Source organism: Canis lupus, chromosome 4, assembly GCF_048164855.1.
Source record: "Canis lupus baileyi chromosome 4, mCanLup2.hap1, whole genome shotgun sequence".
In the NCBI taxonomy this organism is placed as follows: domain Eukaryota; kingdom Metazoa; phylum Chordata; class Mammalia; order Carnivora; family Canidae; genus Canis; species Canis lupus.
Window position 1 is genome coordinate 50622505 of NC_132841.1, and position 20460 is coordinate 50642964.

A 20460-nucleotide genomic window follows, 5' to 3' on the forward strand; every position below is an offset into this window, starting at 1 on the left:
CTCATTGGACTAAACTGTGACACATGGGTAATTCTAGTTTCAAGGAAACCTGGGGAATTCCTTCAGTTTTTTAAATATCATTTGGTAGGTTTAAGCAAAGAAAGGTTAGTCATGGAAGTATGGATCTGCTAATCTATAGTGTCTGTAGATGTCCACAATTTAACATTAATATTGATAAACGTTAAGAGGAAGAAAGTAGAAGGGAATTCCAACTGCCCTGAAGAATTCCTTCCATTAACTCTTCACTCCAAGGTATTTATGAAAGATGGAAAGGTGTGGATCTCTAGTTAATAGCTCTTTCAATAGTGAAAGTTTTCAAAGGTCCTAGCACAGTTCATCCTATGGTCACACATTATCAAGAAAGATAGAAGGGACACCTGGGTGGATCAGTCAGTTAAACATCTGACTCTCGGTGTTGGCTCAGGTCATGGTCTCATGTCATGATATTGAGCCCTGTGTAAGACTCCCTGTAGTGCCCAAGATTGTGAATCCGAGAAACCACCAAGGAGCCGACACCGATGCAAGTACCAAGCTCGAGCTTGGGTCCAAGTATACTCCAGACAGCAGAGCAGGGACTTGGACCCCGAAGTGGGTTACAGCTGGTTTTTTTATAGGCTGGTCTAGGGGATTTTCAGAAGGGGTGGAAGAATTTCTCAAGTTCTGTTTACATTCTGATGTGGGGCTTTCAAGGGCATTGAGCTCTGTTCTCATTCTAATATGGGACTTGCTACCAAGTGTGTGGGCTCTGTTGTCTTTCTGATATGGGATTACCTGCCGAGGATATTGAGGACATTCTGCAGTTTTTCCTATAAAGTTCAGCTCTTATTCACAGGGGCCTCAGATGGCTGTACTTGTGCTAATGCTAAACTTGAGGTGGAATGGCCTTGATTTTTCTTGACCTCCACACTCCCCACTTGATGGGGAGTCTGCTTGAGATTTTCTCCCTTTGTCCTTCCCCCTGCCCACACTTGTGCATGCTCTCTCGCTCTCTCTCTCTCTCAAATAAATAAATAAAATCATTTAAAAAAAAAGATACTAGAATATTTTACAGCATTAACATGAGATATAGTGCCTAATCCATTTTAAATTCTCAATAAATGGAAGCTATTTTCTAAGTTCCCTCAGAACCTATCTTTCTCAACTTTAGATATTCAACATCTAAAATATAAATCTAAATCCAGTTAATAAGTACCCTTTGGGGCAGGATTCCACCTGTAATATAAGTAAGAGGGAAGGTGTAGAGGAAGTGGGAAAGCGGCATGGTAAGTCTCTATAGAGAGTTATATTCTCAAGTAAACAAAATTGTCCCATTTCTTTTAGTTCGTCTTGTTTTGTTTTAATGAACTATAAGTGGCATGTAATATACTATTACTTTCAAGTGTACTTCATAATGATTCAATGTTTTAATGCATCGCAGAATGATCCCCATAATAAGCCTAGTTACTATTTATCACCTTACAAAGTTACTACCATATTATTGAATATATCCCTTATGCTGTACATTACATTCCCATGATTTACTTATAGCTGGAAGTTTGCAACTCTTAATCTCCTTCATGTTGTCTTGTTCACCCCCCAAGACCCCTTCTTCTGGTAATAGTTTCTTTCCAGTATCTATGAGTCTATTTCTCTTTTGTTCTGTTCATTTGTTTTGTTTTTTCAGGTTCCACATGTAGGCATACAGTACATATGTCCTCTCTTTCTGACTTATTTCACTTAGCATAATACCTACTAGGTCTATCCATGTTGTTGCTGACAGCAAGATTTAACTTTTTATGGCTGAATAATATTCAATTCTGTGTGTTTATGTGTAAGTGTGTACATCTTCTTTATCCATTCATCTATCAATGAGCACAGGTTTCTTCCATATCTTGACTATTGTGAATCATTCTGCAATAAACCTATAGGGGTGTATATATTTCTTTGAATTGTTTTCATTTTCTTCAGATAAATACCCCAAATTAGATCATATGATAGTCCTATTTTTAATTTTTTGAGGAACCTCTATAATGTTTTACATAGTGACTACACCAATTTATACTCCCACCAACAGTGTACAAGGGCTCCCTTTTCTCTACATCTTCATCAACACTTGCTATTTTTTGTCTTTTTGATAATAGTCAATCTGATCAGTGTAAGGTGATAATCTCATTGTGGTTTTGATTTGCATTTTTCTGATGATTTGTGATGTTGAGCATCTTTTCATATGGCTTTGGCCTTCAGTATATCTTCTTTGGACAATTATGTTTTCAAATCTTCTGCCCATTTTTAGTTGAATTCTTTTTTATATCTAGGTATGTAAGTTCTTTATATGTTTTGGATATTAACCCTTTAACAGATGTTTGATTTGCAAATAGCTTTCCGATTCAGATTTCCTTTTCACTTTTTTGATGGTTTTCATTACTATGCAGAAGCTTTTCAGTTTAATATAATGCCATTTGTATATTTTAGCTTTTGTTCCTTTGTCTAAGGAGACAGTTCCAAAATATTTAGATATAGAGATAGAGATACAGATAGATATAGTTAAGACTTATGTCAAAGGGCTTACTGCCTATGTTTCTTTTAGTTGTATGTTTTCAAGTCTTTAATCCACTTTAATTTAATCCTCTTTAATCCAATTAAATACTTTAATTAAATTAAATTTAATTAAATCCAGTATTTAATTCATTTAAATAATGAATTTATTTTGGTATATGGTATAAGATAGTGATCCAGTTTCATTCTTCTAGACATGGCTGTGTAGTTTCTCAACACCATTTACCGAAGAGGTAGTCTCTTCCTTCCTATGTCATAGAGTAATTGACCATATAAAGCATGAGTTTACTTCTGGGATCTCTACTCCATTCCATTAATCTATATTTCTATTTCTGTATCAGTACCATACTGTTTTGACTACTATGGCTTTGTAGTACAGTTTGAAATCAGAAAGCATGATTCCTCCAGCTTTGTTCTTCTTTCTCAAGATTGCTTTGGCTAATCAAGTTCTTTTGTGGTTCCACATAAATTCCAGGATTTTGTGTTCCTGTTCTATGAAAAATGCCATTGATAATTTGATGCAGATTACATTGAATCTGTAGATTACTTTGGTAGTATGCACATTTTAACAGTATTAATTCTTCCAGTCTATGAACATGGAATATCTTTCCATTTGTCCTTGTCATTTTCTATTTCTTTCATTAGTGTCTTCTAGTTTTTGGAGTTCAGGTCTTCTGCCTCCTTGGTTAAATTTATTTCTAGGTATTTTATTTTTGATGGAATTGTAAAAAAGGTTATTTTCTTAATTTGTCTTTCAAAATTGTCTCATTTCTTTCTTAACCCTATCCTCATTCCTCCACATTACTTTTTTTCTTTATTTCAATGAAATTAGGTTGAGACAGAAGCCTAAACCTAAATACTTATGCCTTTTGATATTTTGCAAAAGAGTTTGGTGTAGCATCCCTTTACTACTAGCTGGATTGAATTGAATGCCAGCAAAGTTCCGTGCTTTAGTTGGGATTTTATATACATTATAATGAGAATATCAGCCAATATTTAAGAAGTTTTCACTGATACCCAGGCTCTGTGCTAGTGCTTTACATGAATGATCTTAACTCATTACAAACATTCTACTATGTAAAAGGTGCTATCGCTTGTTTTGTATATGAGAAAATTGAAGACTCAGGCAAGTTATGAAATATGTCAAATATCATAGCTTCAGGTGGTAGAGTTGTGAGTCAGACTTGCTCTCTCACTCACTAGGCTATGCTTCTATTTAATTTTCCCAGCAGCCCTATGGGGCATAGACTCTCACCATATACCCAAGAAACCCCAAGGCCAGAGAGGTTGGTGACTTGCCCAAAGTCAATAGCAGAACTGCTAAATAGCAAAGGTAGGAGTGAACTCCGGCCCATCTGAATTTTAAATGCAAACCTGGGCTATCCCAGGGTTTTTGTGTTTTTTGTTTTGGTTTGTTTTGTTTGTTTCGATTCCAAAGGCTTATTTCCTTAAATCGGTATTACACAATATAATGCAAATGGGGGGGTTGGGGGAATCACACAAAACTCTCTTTAAAGTAGACCAAGGGTTGGGTGTTGAATCCTGGAGAACAGGATCAGCTGGCACCACACACACCAATAAGGCAGACTGCATGGCAGCCCACGTGAGCATCCACAAGGGGTGGGAAGCTGCCTGAGTCCGCTCCCATGCACGAGCTCCCCGGCAGCCCTGGATCCCAGAAGACCATAAAGCAATAAATATGCATACGTTCCGTGCAGCAAGGAACAAAGTCACTGGGTGTCGAGGGAACACATCACAAGGCTGCCTTAAAGTCCAAGCATAGTGGCTTTTTACCAAAGGCTGAAGATATCTAGTGCATTAACTCTCTATCCATCACTCCACTATCAAGATTTACATACCCAGTACAGTGAGTAGTCAAAAACACAGACTCCAGGACCAAACTAGCTCTTGGCCATTAGGGAGGCTTCTTAATTCCTCTAAGGCTCAGCTTACTTATGTATTACATGGTACTAATGGTAGTATATGCTTTGTAGGTTTGTTCAAAGTACTTGGAATAATACCCAGTCCAGAGTTTACTGTTCAATAGCTGTTAGTTGTTATTTTTCTTCCATCTTGCTTAAATTTTAACCATTTTCTAACTTATTGAATTTACTATATAGCTTTAAGGACTGTCCTTTTCTGTAGGCCTCAGTTTCCCTGTATATGAAATAGGAGGAAATCATTTTGATATCCTCTGACTCCCCTTCTGGCTGTTATTCCACATTCCTCACAATTCAGTCAGAGGCCAAGTGACTGTGCCACACAAGTCTGTGTGGCACCTGAGGGAAGCATAGAAGGTCTTGTGAAAATGAACATATGGTTAATGTTGGCAAGAAAATTCAACCACCCCCAAATTCTTAATTATTATAATAACTTTTATTTGCAAAGTGCTTGCTACATGACAACTGCTCTTCAGAACATGATAGGTACATTTTCGTATATAATTCAAGAATCTACTCATCCCTTCGCTCCTCTCTTGCTAAAATACACATTTTGCCTAAAAATAATATATTGTAAGCTGGGCAGACCAGCTTAGCAAGGTAACATATTAGCTAAAAGAGGTATTGCCTCTAACACGAGTGATACATGCAACTGCATGCACACACACCCCTACATATTGAGAGAGAGAAGGATAATTAATGTTATTGCTTTGTTAGGACTGTCTGCCTAACTTGCATCTGTCTAGACTGTGAAGGCCAAGAATAAAGAGAGCTGACGTATATTGGGTAACTACTAAATTCTGGGCCTTGCTATGAACATTTCACACAGGCTGCCTCATGTACTCTTCACAGTTGCCCTATTGTGTAGGTACTAGAAATATCTTTGTGGATATATATGAGACTCAAAGAGATTAAGCAGCTTGCTAAGCTAGGAGATCGGGACCCCACCAGCAGTCTAACTCCAGAGCCTCAGACTATTAACCACACTCTTAGAACTTTCTACAGTTTCTGAATTTAAGGGCCTTTTAAAAGCAGGAAACCATCCCCAGCTCCCTTAATAGTGAAAGAAGAAAGAAGAAAGAAGAAAGAAAGAAAGAAGAAAGAAAGAAAGAAAGAAAGAAAGAAAGAAAGAAAGAAAGAAAGAAGAAAACAGAAAGAAAAGAAAGAAAGAAAGAAAGAAAGAAAGAAGAAAGAAAGAAAGAAAGAAAGAAAGAAAGAAAGAAAGAAAGAAAGAAAGAGAAAATAGAAAAAAAGAGAAAAAAGAAAAGACAAGACAAGACAGCACTGAGATCTTTCCTGGTCCTAAGGAACAGTGCAGAGGTGGGGACCTTAGCAGGAAGCTGAGGTCCTCAGTCATCAAGGCTTTGGGGACAGAAGCTTCCAGGTGAGGCTACCCCTGGATATTCTGACCTCCCACGTGTCACTAGGCAAACACTAACAGAGCCACTAGCCAGGAACTATCTCCTGGTCTGGAGAGGTGGCCCCCAAGGCCTGCTCCGGCCCCCACTAACCTGTGGTGTGGGGAAAGCTGTGACTGACAGCCACTGAGCAGCACACCTGCACTCCTTTCTAAAGAACAGCATGAGGCCAGGTGGGTGAGCAGGGGCGCCATGCTGTGCTCCTGTTCTACTGTTGTTGGTTTTGTGATACCTGCAGGGAGCTGCCAGGCTGCAACTTGTCAGGCATGTGACAGACTCCTTAAATGATGATGGGGCTTGTTCTGTAAGAAGCTAAATGGGATGAGAAAGGAGATATTAAAATTGTATCAAGGCTTCTGTAATATTTCATTTTCAGTAGACCATCAAATGGTTAGGTATTTAGCATTTCATGCAACAGGAAAGAACAGATTCATGTTATTATAAGTTTTCTATTTACTGAGAATATGCTCTATAGTGCTGGTCCCTCAGTGCCTCTGTGAAGTCCCCTCATGACACAGATAATAAAATGCATTTGGGCCTGTGAGAGCCTATAAGCCAAAGCCTGCTGGATGCACGTCTCTCTCTGCAAGGGATGATAAAGCAAGGACCACATGTATCTGGGCTTCAAACCCTGGTGCCTGCCACCGCCTTAGGTTCACTGCATTAAGAACAGTGACAGGCTTCTCCGAGACCCAGCTTAGCAATTTAGCAACTTTGAGTCAGCAGACTGGCTTCTGGTCTTGAGTCTGACACAAACAAGCTACATAACCCTGAGCAACTTGGCTTTTCTGGGCTTCTGCCTTCCTGCCTACAAATACAATGTTTACATTGAATGGTATCTAAAAGTGTTACATGGCAAATAAATTCTCACCTATTTGCTGCTGTTGCTAGTAGTTACTTATTATTAGTTTCTGATTGATGAGGTTCTAGACTCCAAAAGAGCAGATCTGTTTTTGTTTTTTGTTTGTTTGTTTGTTTGTTTGTTTTTTGTTTTTGTTTTTGTTTTTAGCAGATCTGTTTTGTTCAAGATTCTGTCACCAGTGCCTGACACAGAGTGGATACTTAGTAAATACCAGATGAACAGTAGCTGGATGGGTCTGATCTCTTCTGAATTAAGGACTGTCTTCCATGACACTCATAGCCCGTACTCACATGTACTCATCAAAGGCAGACTTGTGAGTGAAGTGCGTCCACGCTAATCACTGGTGACAAACTTCTGAAGCTTACACAGTGGATCCCTTTAGTCATCAGAATTTGTGTCCCTTTCGTTTCCTTTATCAATTACCAATCAACATGTCTTTGTAGTAACTGTATCCTTTCTCATCTGCCAGAATGTTCCAAGTTAATGCGCCGTTCTTGAATTACCTAACGTGTGCCAGGGCCCTCTAAAGGGTGCTACAGGGAAAAATAAAAATAAAAAATAAAAAAATAAAATAAAGGGTGCTATAGGGAAAAATCAAAGTTAGGAAAAACTGCACACTGCCATCAAGGAGTCTGCGGCTATTGGGAAAAAGAAAAAAAATGCCCCTATTTCTCTGTCACCTTCAGTTCTTGCCCATTGTTTTCTCCAACCTGAGTTGCATTCTTTCCCACAGAACAGACTTCAAAATTGTACTTTATTCTGCCGTTCTGCAGATATCCTTAAATGCCTGGTATCCCCCCATTTCCAGGGAACTCTGGCGCCAGTGGTTCTCAGCACACATTTGCCACGATCTCTCACGTTGCTGTGCGAGGTATCTTCGGGGATTCTGAAGTGGACAGTGGTGAGTTTCTCCAATACCACACAGCAAACTCACCACCGGCCAGCCTAGGGAATATGATTCCAAGGCTCACTCACTTGGTGCTGTTAAACTCTCCTGCCCTAAGGATTTTTTTTTTTTTTTGAGATCTTAGCATTTATCAGAATTGTTACCAAAGCAATGAGAATTTTCTTTTGTTTTATTCAAAACCAAACAACAACAACAAACCCCAAGATTTTGTTTTCTAGAGTTTCTCCTTACACTTAAAAGAGGCAAAGGATTTGTGTAAAACTAATGCGTGATCTTGTATTTCTAGTATGTAGACAGTAATGTACTTATTTTTAGTTAGTTTTCTCATTAAACCCTTTTTTAAATTTATTTTTGTTTTTTTATTTTTATTTTTTTACTGGAGTTCAATTTGCCAACATATAGCATAACATCCAGTGCTCATCCCATCAAGTGCCCCCCTCAGTGCCCATCACCCAGTCACCCCACCCCCCGCCTACCTCCCTTTCCACCACCCCTTGTTCATTTCCCAGAGTTAGGAGTCTCTCATGTTCTGTCTCCCTCTCTGATATTTCCCACTCATTTTTTCTCCTTTCCCCTTTATTCCCTTTCACTATTTTTTATATTCCCCAAATGAATGAGACCATATAATGTTTGCCCTTTTCCGATTGACTTACTTCACTCAGCATAATACCCTACAGTTCCATCCACGTCGAAGCAAATGGTGGGTATTTGTCATTTGTAATGGCTGAGTAATATTCCATTGTATACATAGACCACATCTTCTTTATCCATTCATCTTTCGATGGACACCGAGGCTCCTTCCACAGTTTGGCTATTGTGGACATTGCTGCTAGAAACATTGGGGTGCAGGTGTCCCGGCGTTTCACTGCATCTGTATCTTAGGGGTAAATCCCCAGCAGTGCAATTGCTGGGTCGTAGGGCAGGTCTATTTTTAACTCTTTGAGGAACCTCCACACAGTTTTCCAGAGTGGCTGCACCAGTTCACACTCCCCTTTTGCACATGATCTCATACATTCAATCCTTCAAGGATTAGTGGAAGCAGGGGCTTCTTAGAGACTGCCCAACAAATATGGGCTCTGATCTTGGCTCTGTTACCAGCCATGTGTCCCTCAGCAAGTTAACGTCATTGAACATTTTTTCATAAATGGAATGTGAGCTATTTATTTAAAAGACTGCCTCATGTGGTTTTGGGAAGGATTAAGTGAGGTAGAATCTATAAAATGTAATGCTTAGCAGATCACAGGAGCTCAATGACCTACTGTCTGAACCAAGTTCTACAATTTATTGGTCTCCTGCTGTGCACAAGGACCTGTTGGGGGATGCAGAAAAAGCTGGGCGAGGCTGACCCATTGATTCCCAGAAAAAAGTCCTTGATACATACCTATCATGTGTTTCCTATTCTGTCCTCATATTTCTAAATCTCTTCCAATATCCTCACTACAAAGAAGCCTTTCCTTCTACCATATTTAAAACCGGCTCCTCATTACTTTTCATCCCATCACCCTGTGTATTCCCTTCACAGTTTAACCACATTTTGTAGGTTTGGCTGTTTATTGGCTGCTCCTTCCCCATAACCCGGGGGAGGCCGAGACTTTGTCTGCTTTCTCATTATGAAATCACCCAGTGCTTGGAACCAAGTCAATATCTTAACTATTTTTAATTGAATGAACTAATCCTAGCTCTTGAGGATGCATGAGAAAGACAGTCAATGTAGGTCTTGCCTGGATTTGAGTCATAACCAAGCGGGGAAGCATAAGAACATTCAAGTTAACTTTTTAAAACTTCTCTACTTTTACTGAGACTTAACTTGCTACCTTAGAGCAAGCAATGATGGGTTTTATAAAGTAGGTATAAATGGAAGTGCCATACCCAGAAGAGGAAGGGAAGAGGTAGCTGGGGTGAGGGAAATGTGTTATTGAACTTGTCCATGTACCAGATGTGCAGTAAGCCAATGTCTGGGACACTGGCTTTAAAGCAAAGAAAAATTTATTATCAGGAGGGCAGTCCAACAAGAAGGCAGAGATTATTCCATAATGCTGCCTTTCCCTATTGAGCCTATGAAGAACTTATATATATATTTGTAGAAGGAGGTAAATGCATGAAAGGAGGATGAGGCATTTCTTGAAACCTGGGAATGGGTAGCACTTGAAACAGTTCCTCTGCACAGTGAGGCACCATTTGGTACTTGGTACACTCAGGTACATCAGATAATTTCAAGACAAATATCACCATCCAGCCCCTATTAGGTTTCTACAATCAGTGGGTAAACAGAGTACAGGGTGAATAAGGCAGTTAATGATTCATCGTATTTGAGGTTAAGAGGCACATAAAATCAAGTAGGGAACAAAACAGAATATAGAACTAAGTTAATAATGCAACTAGTACATCTATAGTTTGTTTATACTTTCAGAGTAGGTTCAGGAATGAAGTACCTGGTCTCAGGTGTGGGAAGTCTTTGCTAGAAGGTGCCATATGAAACTTCATAACATTTGCAATGCATTCCCAGGATGGAGCCCTTTTTCTCAGATGGGTTTGTGGCACTCTCAGGAAAAAGCTACCATTCTGAACTGGGAATTTTGCTTTAAACAAATTTTGATTTGCACTTCTGATATTTTCCTATGATTCTGGAATAACCACATTATGTTGTTCTCTTGGGATAGAAAAGATGCCACTCTCTTGTCAGAAACAAGATTATAAGCAGAAAAAAATACATCCCTCCCTTTCAAAAGCATTTATACTTTTCAGAGAATGTTCCTGTACTATTTTCAATGACATGATTAATAAGTGCTCATCCCAAATATTTAAGAAAATACAGATAATCAAAGGAAGAGAGTAATCTCATTCATCATCTCATGATGCAAATGACCATTAATACATTGTTATGTATATGTTTCTGATTGACTGCCTAGCATGTCCATCATAAAGCACCTAACTATTAAACATGTATTTTATGCTTCATAGTATGCAATGACCATTTTCCTTACTGGCAGCCCCAGTGGCCCAGCGGTTTAGCGCTGCCTTCAGCCTCGGGTGTGGTCCTGGGGACCCGGGATCAAGTGCCGCGTCGGGCTCCCTGCTTGGAGCCTGCTTCTCCCTCTGCCTGTGTCTCTGCCTCTCTCTCTGTGTGTCTGTCATGAATATATAAATAAAATCTTTTTAAAAAATATGCTCCTTCACCCAATGGAGGCATCACATGCATTAATACCTGTATGAAGGAAAGAGAGAAATTTGGGGAACTCATGAAAAGAGCTGTGTCTAGGAGCTGAAAGTGCAGACATTGGAGTTATCCCATATTCAGATCTGGGCTCTGCATTCACAAGAAGCGGGACATCCCCAAGGCTCTGAACTTGTGACAGCATCGTTCTCTCTATCTGTAAAATAGGAAGAGTGATGGTAAGTGTTCCCCGTTATGGTTTTAAGGATTAAATAAAATAGCATAAAGAAAGTGGTTGATTCCACAGTGTTCAACAAATGTTCATTCGTTTTTTTTATATTCAGAGGGGGAATAGAGCAAGAAGAAAAGAGAAAATGTGAGCAAAGAAAAAGGCAGGAAACAAAAAGAAATTCCTTTTCAGTCAATTCAAGTTATTCAGTAGATGAGGGCAACCTCAGGAGAGGATGGGGTCAATGCCATATGGGAAATGGCAGATTTTCTATAGGAGTTGCTGGTCTGTGTCTGAGCTCCTTGCTGTTTTAGGTAAAAACAAAACACAGTAACAGTGCAATTTTCTCCTGCTTGTATGGGGTGTAAGCTTTCTGTTGAGGGTGCCTGATGCAGCAGAGAGGAGAGGGGGTTCGCCTTTGCTCTCCCAGGAGGAGAGGCCCCATGAGCACAGAGGTGAGGTATGGAAAGCCATGGCTGCTGTATGGGCCACTCTTTCTCTTCCACCTGTGTGTGGACCTCACCAGTGTCCCATTCCAGAATGGCTAGTATAAATGGGATGCATTATCTCCACCTTTAGAAACTTATGTTCTGAGCTCACCAGCCAGAGAAAATCCATGACTGTCATTTTTTTATAGTTGTGGTGGTGGTGATTTTTTTCCACATAATCTTCTTACTGCTTTTCATAGCTTTATTGAGGCATAATTGCTATGCAATAAGCTGCATATATTTAAAACCCCATAATTAGATCATAACCTATGAATACACCTGTAAAACCATCACCACAAGCAACATAATGAACATCTCTGTCTCCTCCAGTATCCTCATGCCCCTTCATGGTCCCTCCTATCACCATTCCTGCCCCCAGAGCTTTCTGCATGACTGCATTTTTTTTTCCTTTTCCATCTTATTTTCAGTAATTAGATAATTTGATGTCATGATTTTCCTGTGGTTTCTTTTCCTGAGAGTGGATTCTCCTTGTATTTTTCTCCATATTCCACTATAAACTGTGACACACCCTCACCAACCAGTGTCTAAGCCACTTCTGAAAAAATATTGCATCTCTTAATATTCCTTACTGCAAGTAAAAACATTCTTATATACAACTCTTACTTACATTTTGATTTCCCTATGGAATTGGAAGTAAGGCTCACTGGAAATGATTTTGGCACCAAGATGTAAGAGAAATCATGACTTCTTTTATTCAACAAAGGGTGAGAGGCTCCTAGTAGTCAGCTTTGTGTATGCAAGGAAGGATAAGACTGAACAGGTTCCTTACCTCACAAAACTCACAGCTTAGAAAGGGAGATCGAGCACACCCACATAAAAAAATAATAATCATTTATGAAGGAAAACAAAAAGTTTGTAATGACAAAAAAATTCTGGATTTATTTTCTTTTTGGATGTAAAGCATAAGGAATGGACTGTCAGAATAGAAGCAATTAACTAAATTGATAGCAGATTTCTTCTTATCAAAAAGCTGGGGAACAGGTTCTAGGATAGATCATGAGCAGATGCCAAGGACCTGGGGCAGGAAAGAAATTGAGGCCTCAAGGGATCAGCAGGCCAGCATGACTGAGTTTGAGAAACATGGAGAGATGGTTGAGAACACAGGTGCAAGGTAAGCAGGGGCCAGGTCAGAGCCCATGTGGGCCTTGGAAGAGGCTTAGTTTTTATTCTAAATGCAATGAAAAGCAGTATCAAAGTCTCATTTAGAGAAGCAGCACAATTTGATTCATTAAAGATTATAGTTTCTCATTATGGACACAGAAAAAATTAAAATGTTAATTTCTGGATTAAAACAGTAAGTATAAATCTCTATATTATAGCACCTTAGCTCATAGAAAAATAATAAATGACTATTTTACTGTAAAATATGCTACATGCCAAGAATAATCCCAGGCATTTTACCTATATTTCTCATTTACCTCTACAAAACATGTATTATTCTTATTTTACAGATGAGAAAATTGAATCAGGCTAAATAATTTTTCCAAACTTATAAAATTTTGAGACTAGCTTACCTAAGTAAATCAATAGAACTGAGGGAAACGTCTCTTTCTACCAGAACTTCTGAGCAACTTTTTGCTGCAAAGGCACATTTAAACCTGTTTTCTTAGCCCCTATGGAGGCTAATAGCTTTTAGAAAGAAAATGGGTCATGCACTGAAAGTGGGCAGTGATGAAGAAAATCACTGGGAGTGAAGGACACATGCTGGTGGGATGCTGGAACAAGAGACAATATGCCCATGATGGTCACCCAGAGTATGTGTAAGGTTACTCTCCACCTGCAAAGTAACACAAAGGGCAAGCCATGGTAATCAGGTGACTCTGGCAACATGGAATGTTGGCCAAGGAGGAGCACACCTTCCTCAAAAAAATTAAAATTACTATGTGACTCAGCAATTTCATTTCTTAGTATACATCCCCCCAAAATGAAAACAAATATTCAAAAAAAAAAGTTTGTAAATGAATGGTTATAGTTATATTAGTTGCAATCCTCAAAAGGTGAAAACAACTCAAATGTCCATCAGATCATGAATGGATGGATATAATGTGGCATACCCATACAATAGAATGTTATTCAGTCATAAGACAAAATGAATTTCTGGTACATGCTGTAATGTAGATGAACTTTGGAATTTATGTTAACAAGTAAAAGATGCCAGACATAAAAGTTCACACTGTGTGATTCCATTTACACTAAATGTCTAGAATAGGCAAATCCATAGAGTTAGAAAGCAGATTCTTGACATGAATGTTTACTGGCTCATACCACTTCTGTATAAGCTCAAGGGCAGGGACTAACTGTTCGCTGATATGTTTGCAGTGCCCAACACATACTAGGTACTTAAAGACTTACTGAATGGATTCATGAATTTCTCTCTTGAAAAATACCTCTCACACTGCAGTATGGAGAATGGATTGGTTTGGGGTAAGAAGAGACTCCGTGCCACCAGCTGCTTGATTCTGTAGTAGAAGGGTTTGGGTTATCTCTCCTGAGAACTATGTGTGCTGTACTACCTGTAAGTAAGTGGCAGATGTTTTCTTTGCAATAAGCAGGTTTTTCCCTGAAGACTAAGACCCATTCTCAGCTGAGGCTTTGACTGCCTTGATTCAGACTACCTTAGTGAGAGCTTAAACAATCAAAAGGCAGTATCCATTCAGTGAGGAATGTCAAAAGGCAGGGGTCTGCTGACAGGGTAGTGCTGTTGTTTAGAGAGCACTGAGTTTGGCATCCAGAGACTTGGGTTCTACCCCAGGCCTATCATTTCACCATGAGACCTTAGGGTCGCTCCATCTATCTGGTTTTCCATCATATTGAGGAAGTAAACAGGAATTTGAATTAGATGATTTATCCTTGTTCTATCTTTTCCCACAGAAGATTTTGTCTTTTGTGATAAGAGCAACCTATGTTTATTTATCTTAGCCACTGTGACAAAAGGTTACTGTGTTGAGTATTATGACAAACCATCCTTTGAATTCAGTAACACTTTTTATAGGGTTCATATTTCATTATCCCCACTAACACCTACATTTCAAAAACATATATGTGTACACAAGCTCATATTTATTTAATATAGAGATAATGTCTGGTGCTCATGGATTTGTAGACCCCTGGAAACACTGGAATGAAAAACATAAAAGATTATAATCCTAGGAACAAAGAAAAGATGATTATAGGATGGAAAATGGAAACGCTTCACAGCCTGCCTTGATGTGGGGCTGCTTTCTTCTGCTGCTTCCCCTCTGTTTCCTGATTACAAACAGGTGATGATACCTAATTCCTCCTCCTCCAGGGAGAAAGATCCTCCCAGATTCAAGAAGCAGATTGCCTTCTTCCCTGACATTCTATCAACAGTATACAGACCCTGAGCTGGTTTCTAGAATGGCTTACAAAATGATGAAAGTTCAAAGAAGCTGCCTGGGTGTTGAGAGAATTCTGTTGGCTGCTTAATGAAGTTTATCAGAAAAAGCAAAACTTGTGGATCTTTGAAGCAGAAAGGCCCAAGTCTAGAAATTGGCATTGCCCTTTCTCTTGGCCTCTGCTGCATTTATGTTTTTCTAACAGATTTCTTTGTCAGAGGCGCTGATGTTCTTTTCCCCAAGCTCATTAATTTCTCAGCATTAATACATTTCCCTTACCCTCTAATTAGACACCACTTCTCACATATTTATGGTAGTGAATGCCCATGGGCCAAACTTGCCTCTTCATGTAACACAGAGTCCAGTCCACACTTGTGATCTGTACTCCAATTGCATGCATGGGCAGAGCAGGAGCCACTTACAAGTATAATTCGCAAAAGATGCCTTTTATTCAATACATTAAACAAATATTTGAGCAACGACTGCATTTCAGGTGCTATACTAGATGCCTGAGATTTTTGCAGAGAACAAAACACAGAAATCTCTGACTCCCAGCATAAGTAAATTATACCATAGGTTAGTAGTTGATAAATGCCTTTAAGGAACAACAATAGGGCTGGGAATGCTTGCGGGTAGCAATGGGGAGAGGTGTGTTTGTAAATTGGGTGTTGAGAAGCTGTTATCAGGGAAGTTAGCCATGCAGATATCTGGGGGAAGAGCAATTCAGATGACAGGGACAATGAGTGAAAGACCCTAAGAAAGGGTGCATAACTGCTCTGTCCAAAGAATAGTAAGGAGGTTAATGTGACTGAAGTGATAGGAGCAGGTGAGGAAGGTGTCATAAGAAGGTTGAGGTGAGAGTACTAATGGGCTCTGATTGTGTGAGCCTTTTGGGCCCTCTGTAAGGACTAGGGCTCTCAGTAAAATGGGGGACGATGCTGAGTTTTAACCGAAGGAACAATGAGATCTCACTTTTGTTTTATTCATTACTTGCTTATATTTCCATCACCTAGTAGCTTTAACACCAATTGAAAATATGTGCCTGAATCAATTGCATTACAGCTTTGCAAAATACTTTTTCTATCACTCATTTTCCTTTATCAGCTGATATTCCTATGTGAAAGTAGAGCTTTCTCTCATCAACACTGGGTGTTTGATTGCCCAGGAATATGTTTCCTACTGAAAAGTAAAAATAATGCTTAGGTCATTTTCTTTAGTGGCAAATTTTCAAAGAAAGCATATTTTTTAAATAACCACCTCAAATAGAGACAAATATGCCTTGTGCTTTAGAAGGATTCTCCTATTGTCTTATATTATCCTTTCTTGGTAATGGGAATGTTCTAGCAGGGAGCCATTCCTTGAGTTAGCTGATTATTGTGTCCGGATCCTGGAAAGCAATGAAGATAATGCAATATCCTTTGCTCAACAACTCTCATTATTTCGTTAAATTCAAATGGCTTCACAGGGTTTTTAAGTCTCTGTGAAATCTTGCTCAGATGGTCTTTAACTCCTTGTTTCTTTTCCCGTTCCATATCCTCACTCCCTGCCTCACCCATACTCATATACGTATATACCCTACATTCTGGACATTATTGGGACTACCCAGTGCCCCAAAACCCACCCCATTCTATCATATCTCCAGATTTTTGTCTATGGTAGCATATTCCTTTGGGAGATTCTTTCCCAGAGTTACCTATGCCTATTGAATTTCATCCTTCAAAGCCTTCATCCAATGCTCCTTCCTCCATCTCTACCCTAAGCAACCCCCAAAGCTGAAATCTACCTCTTCCCCTCTTCTTTCTCCATGCACTGCATCTCTTGCCTTATTCCCCTTTCATTCTGTTTCTCATATTCTCAATTGTATGAAAGTTACTTATGATCATGGTTGTATTAGCCATGTTACAAATAAGGCTGTTGCACTGAGTTTTAGTTTCTCCCAGTGGCTAAAAGTAGTGTCTGATTCAAGATAAGTGTTCAAACATTGGCAGAAAAGAATGTATACAGCAGCTGTGGCAATTTTCAAATGTCTACTTTTATGCATATATTTAATAGATGCTACATATTGAGCATCTATTGTATCTCAAATAATGGGTATGATGGAGAATACAAAAATGAATGAAGTAGATCCTGCTTTCTGGGAGAATCCAGGTTAGAAGGAAAGTGAAAGCATTTATGTAAATTACTACATTACAAAGTAAGGAGTGCTAAAAACTAGAGAGTAGGAACAATAGGCTATATTCATTTTGATGTTTCTCTTTGCCAATGATATTTTCTCCAATAGCCTATGAATCATCCAATCAACTGGGATGAAAACAACTTTCACTAAACCACTGGAGATTTTCTCTTGTCCCCTAGAAGAGGTTTCAGTGTCAGGCTGATGTCTTTCCTGAGCAGAGAACAAAGACCTATCATTTCTCCCTTTCTTAATTCAGGCTGGATTCACACTCAAATGGGATTTTATAATTTCCTTTCCACTAATAACCAAAACTTTTATTTTCATGATTCTATTAATTAGAAATTAATATAGTTAATCCTGAAATTAGGCAAGATAACCATAATCTCATAATCTCCAGCTTCTCTGACTGGCTTGAGGCATCATTTTGGCATCCATTGTTTTCATGGGATTATCAGCCAGCCCTGAGAACACACCTGGAGGGAAGACAAACATGAAGTGTTTTCTCTAATGTCCTGCTGGTTCAGATTTCATGTTCCCCATCTGGACCATGCAGGGTGTTGCCTTCCCTGTTAGAATCACAGTGTGCTCCTTGCATTAACCTTCGTACTAAAACAGGGGAATTGAGAACAACCAGATCATTGCAATTCTTTCTCAGTTCATCTTTCTCTGTTTACTTATTCATTCACTTATGTATTCATTTATTCAACAAATACTGATTAATCACCTCCCTTTTTATATACTCTGCCTATTCCCAAAAGGATCAGAGGTGGCTTGCAGGATCAAACATAATACAAAACAGGAAAGCTAGGGATAAAAACAGAAAGAAAGGAGGAGACCTTGCCACCAGCTCCAAAGGTGGTTGCAATTCAGCCTTGGTTCTACTTCAGTAAAAGAGATTTGTCCGATCTGAGTTTTTGCATTCTGTTCAACCAAAACATGCAAATTTGTGTACAGAGTGTAACTTTTTCCTGCAACTAAATACGTTTATTGAGCATCCAGTAGAATGCTTTGTTCTTATATGCAAATGCCTTCAGAATAAATGAAAGAATGAATTCAGTGGTTTCCAAATTTTAGTCATTTGTATGCCACTTTTTAAATGTCTGCATAACTGCATGACTGTTACTTATTTTGTAGTTTAAAAAATTAACTTTTAAATTTACTTTAAAAAATACTTGTCCCTTACATAAATGTAGTATTTATATCAACTGCTATAACTAAAAAGTAATGATAAAGTAAATTAAAAGGAATATCACATTGCAAATAAACAGTCATACCTATCTAAAAACCTGAACTTTGATGTCTTCCTTTGCATTACCAGGGAATATCAGGATGTGTTGAGGATTAAAATCAAGCTAGCATGAAATTGTGATAGCTAATTCTTTTGATTGTATCAATACAAAAGAAACGAAAAAAGAAAAATCCCATTATAGAGATCAGTGTTCTATTACTCCTTTTTGAATAGCATCCTACATTATCTCACACTGCCCATGACCATTACCATATTACATATGATCCCCCTACCTTGGGAAGCACTGATCAATTAACTGAAGCTGAAATTTGTGGAGTGGAGTTTATGTACTATCTGAAGATAAGAAAGGTCTTTGTACACACTTCGGTTCATTCCAAGAAGTATAACATCAAGCCACTCTCACTCTCACCTCTACCACTCTGTGTTACCTACAAAGAATTGCTGCAGTATGGTTAGCCTCAAAAGAGAATATGTGCATCTCTTTGAGGAGTTAATAATCCAGATAAGATTTCAGAAGACTTACTTGGATCCAGCAGCAGTAAATTAGTCTCATTTAATGATATTAGATTGCTTATAAATAGTTCTCTGGACAGCATAATGAGCTATTAGTAAATTTGGAAAGTCTCAAAAATTTAAGAATATTTCCTTTCACCTATTAGATGTGCTAGCTTAGATTTTGATCCAATTTCTTCTCCTACTCTAATGTACTCATCTACCTTCTTTTTTTTTTTTCATCTACCTTCTTTTACATAAATAATACATATCAATAAACAGAATTATCTACTTAGGAATAGAGAGTCTGTAAGAGGGGCCAGTGAAAATTAACAGCAAAGGCACCTGATTTCAGTGGGCATCCAGTTTAGTTTTGTCTGTTTTGAGAGGTTGGATGGTCCACTCTATCAGTTTAGAACCACCACTTATTCTTCTCTCTTGCTGTATGTTTGTGCCTCCCCAAAATTCATTTGTGAATTTTTAACCCCTACCCAAGAATATGACTTCAGTTAGAAATAAAAGCATGCAGATATAAATAGTCAAGTTATGATGGGGTCACATTGAAGTAGGTGGGCTTCTAATCTAAAATGACTGTATCTTTATACAAAGGAGGAATGTGTACATATAAACATGCACAGAGGAAGAACACCATGTGAACATGAGGTCAGGGATCAGGATGATGTGTCTATAAGCTAAATATATAATATTTTAAATATTATAAAATATATAATATTTTATATAAATATAAAATATTGCCAAGAAAACAGCAGAAGCAAGGAGGGAGGCATCAACCAGATTCTCTCTCTTGCCTTCAGAAGGAAACAACCCTGCCAACACCTTGATCTGGGACTTCTAGCCTTTAGAACCATAAGATTATAAAAAATCTGTAGATACCACCCAGTTTGTGGCACTTTGTCATACCAGCCATAGAAAACTAATGTCTCTTCACCACTTCACCTGCAAGAGGGAAGGGCTGGAGACTTGGCACCAATATACTTTCTAAATACTGCTGTACCTCATTCAAATAGCAAACCTCATAACTGTCATTCAATATACCACATGCATGGATGTACAGTTGACTCATAAGAGTCTTCCAGCACTTCTAAGAAAAACAAGTGATGCTTTTATTAAAGAAGCTGACATTTGGGTGTTATTTAGTTGATTTTGTTAATGAAAAAGTTTACATAATTTCAAGGGACAAGGAAAAGCTTTATCTGTCTTTTGATATGCTGAGATTTTCTGATAGAGCTTCAGGGAAAAATAGCACTAGTTACTAAATGGCATTTAGTTTATTGATTATTGGACCTGATCTAACTAGTAATCTAACATAGAAAAGTAGCCATTTCAACTATAATTTTTATATGCTTAATTTATTATTTTTTAAAATTTATTTTTATTAGCGCTCAATTTGCCAACATATAGAATAACACCCAGTGCTCATCCCATCAAGTGCCCCCCTCAGTGCCCATCACCCAGTCACCCCCATCCCCCACCCACCTCCCTTTCTACCACCCCTTGTTCATTTCCCAGAGTTAGGAGTCTCTTATGTTCTGTCTCCCTTTCTGATATTTCCCACTCATTTTTTCTCCTTTCCCCTTTATTCCCTTTCACTATTTTTTATATTCCCCAAATG

At 38.5% G+C, this 20460-nt stretch overlaps 1 protein-coding gene across 11 annotated transcripts in view; it reads left to right on the forward strand.

Annotated features, from left to right (window-relative positions):
• ATP10B (ATPase phospholipid transporting 10B (putative)) overlaps window positions 1-20460 on the forward strand; it is a 331154-nt gene that overhangs the window by 28502 nt on the left and 282192 nt on the right. For 2 of the 11 annotated variants that reach the window (XM_072824270.1, XM_072824278.1), the window contains exon 2: window positions 7564-7656. The exons of the other annotated variants lie outside the window; for them this stretch is intronic. The gene's annotated coding sequence lies outside the window, so the exon portion shown is untranslated. The remainder of the gene's footprint in view (window positions 1-7563; window positions 7657-20460) is intronic. 11 annotated transcript variants of the gene reach the window in all.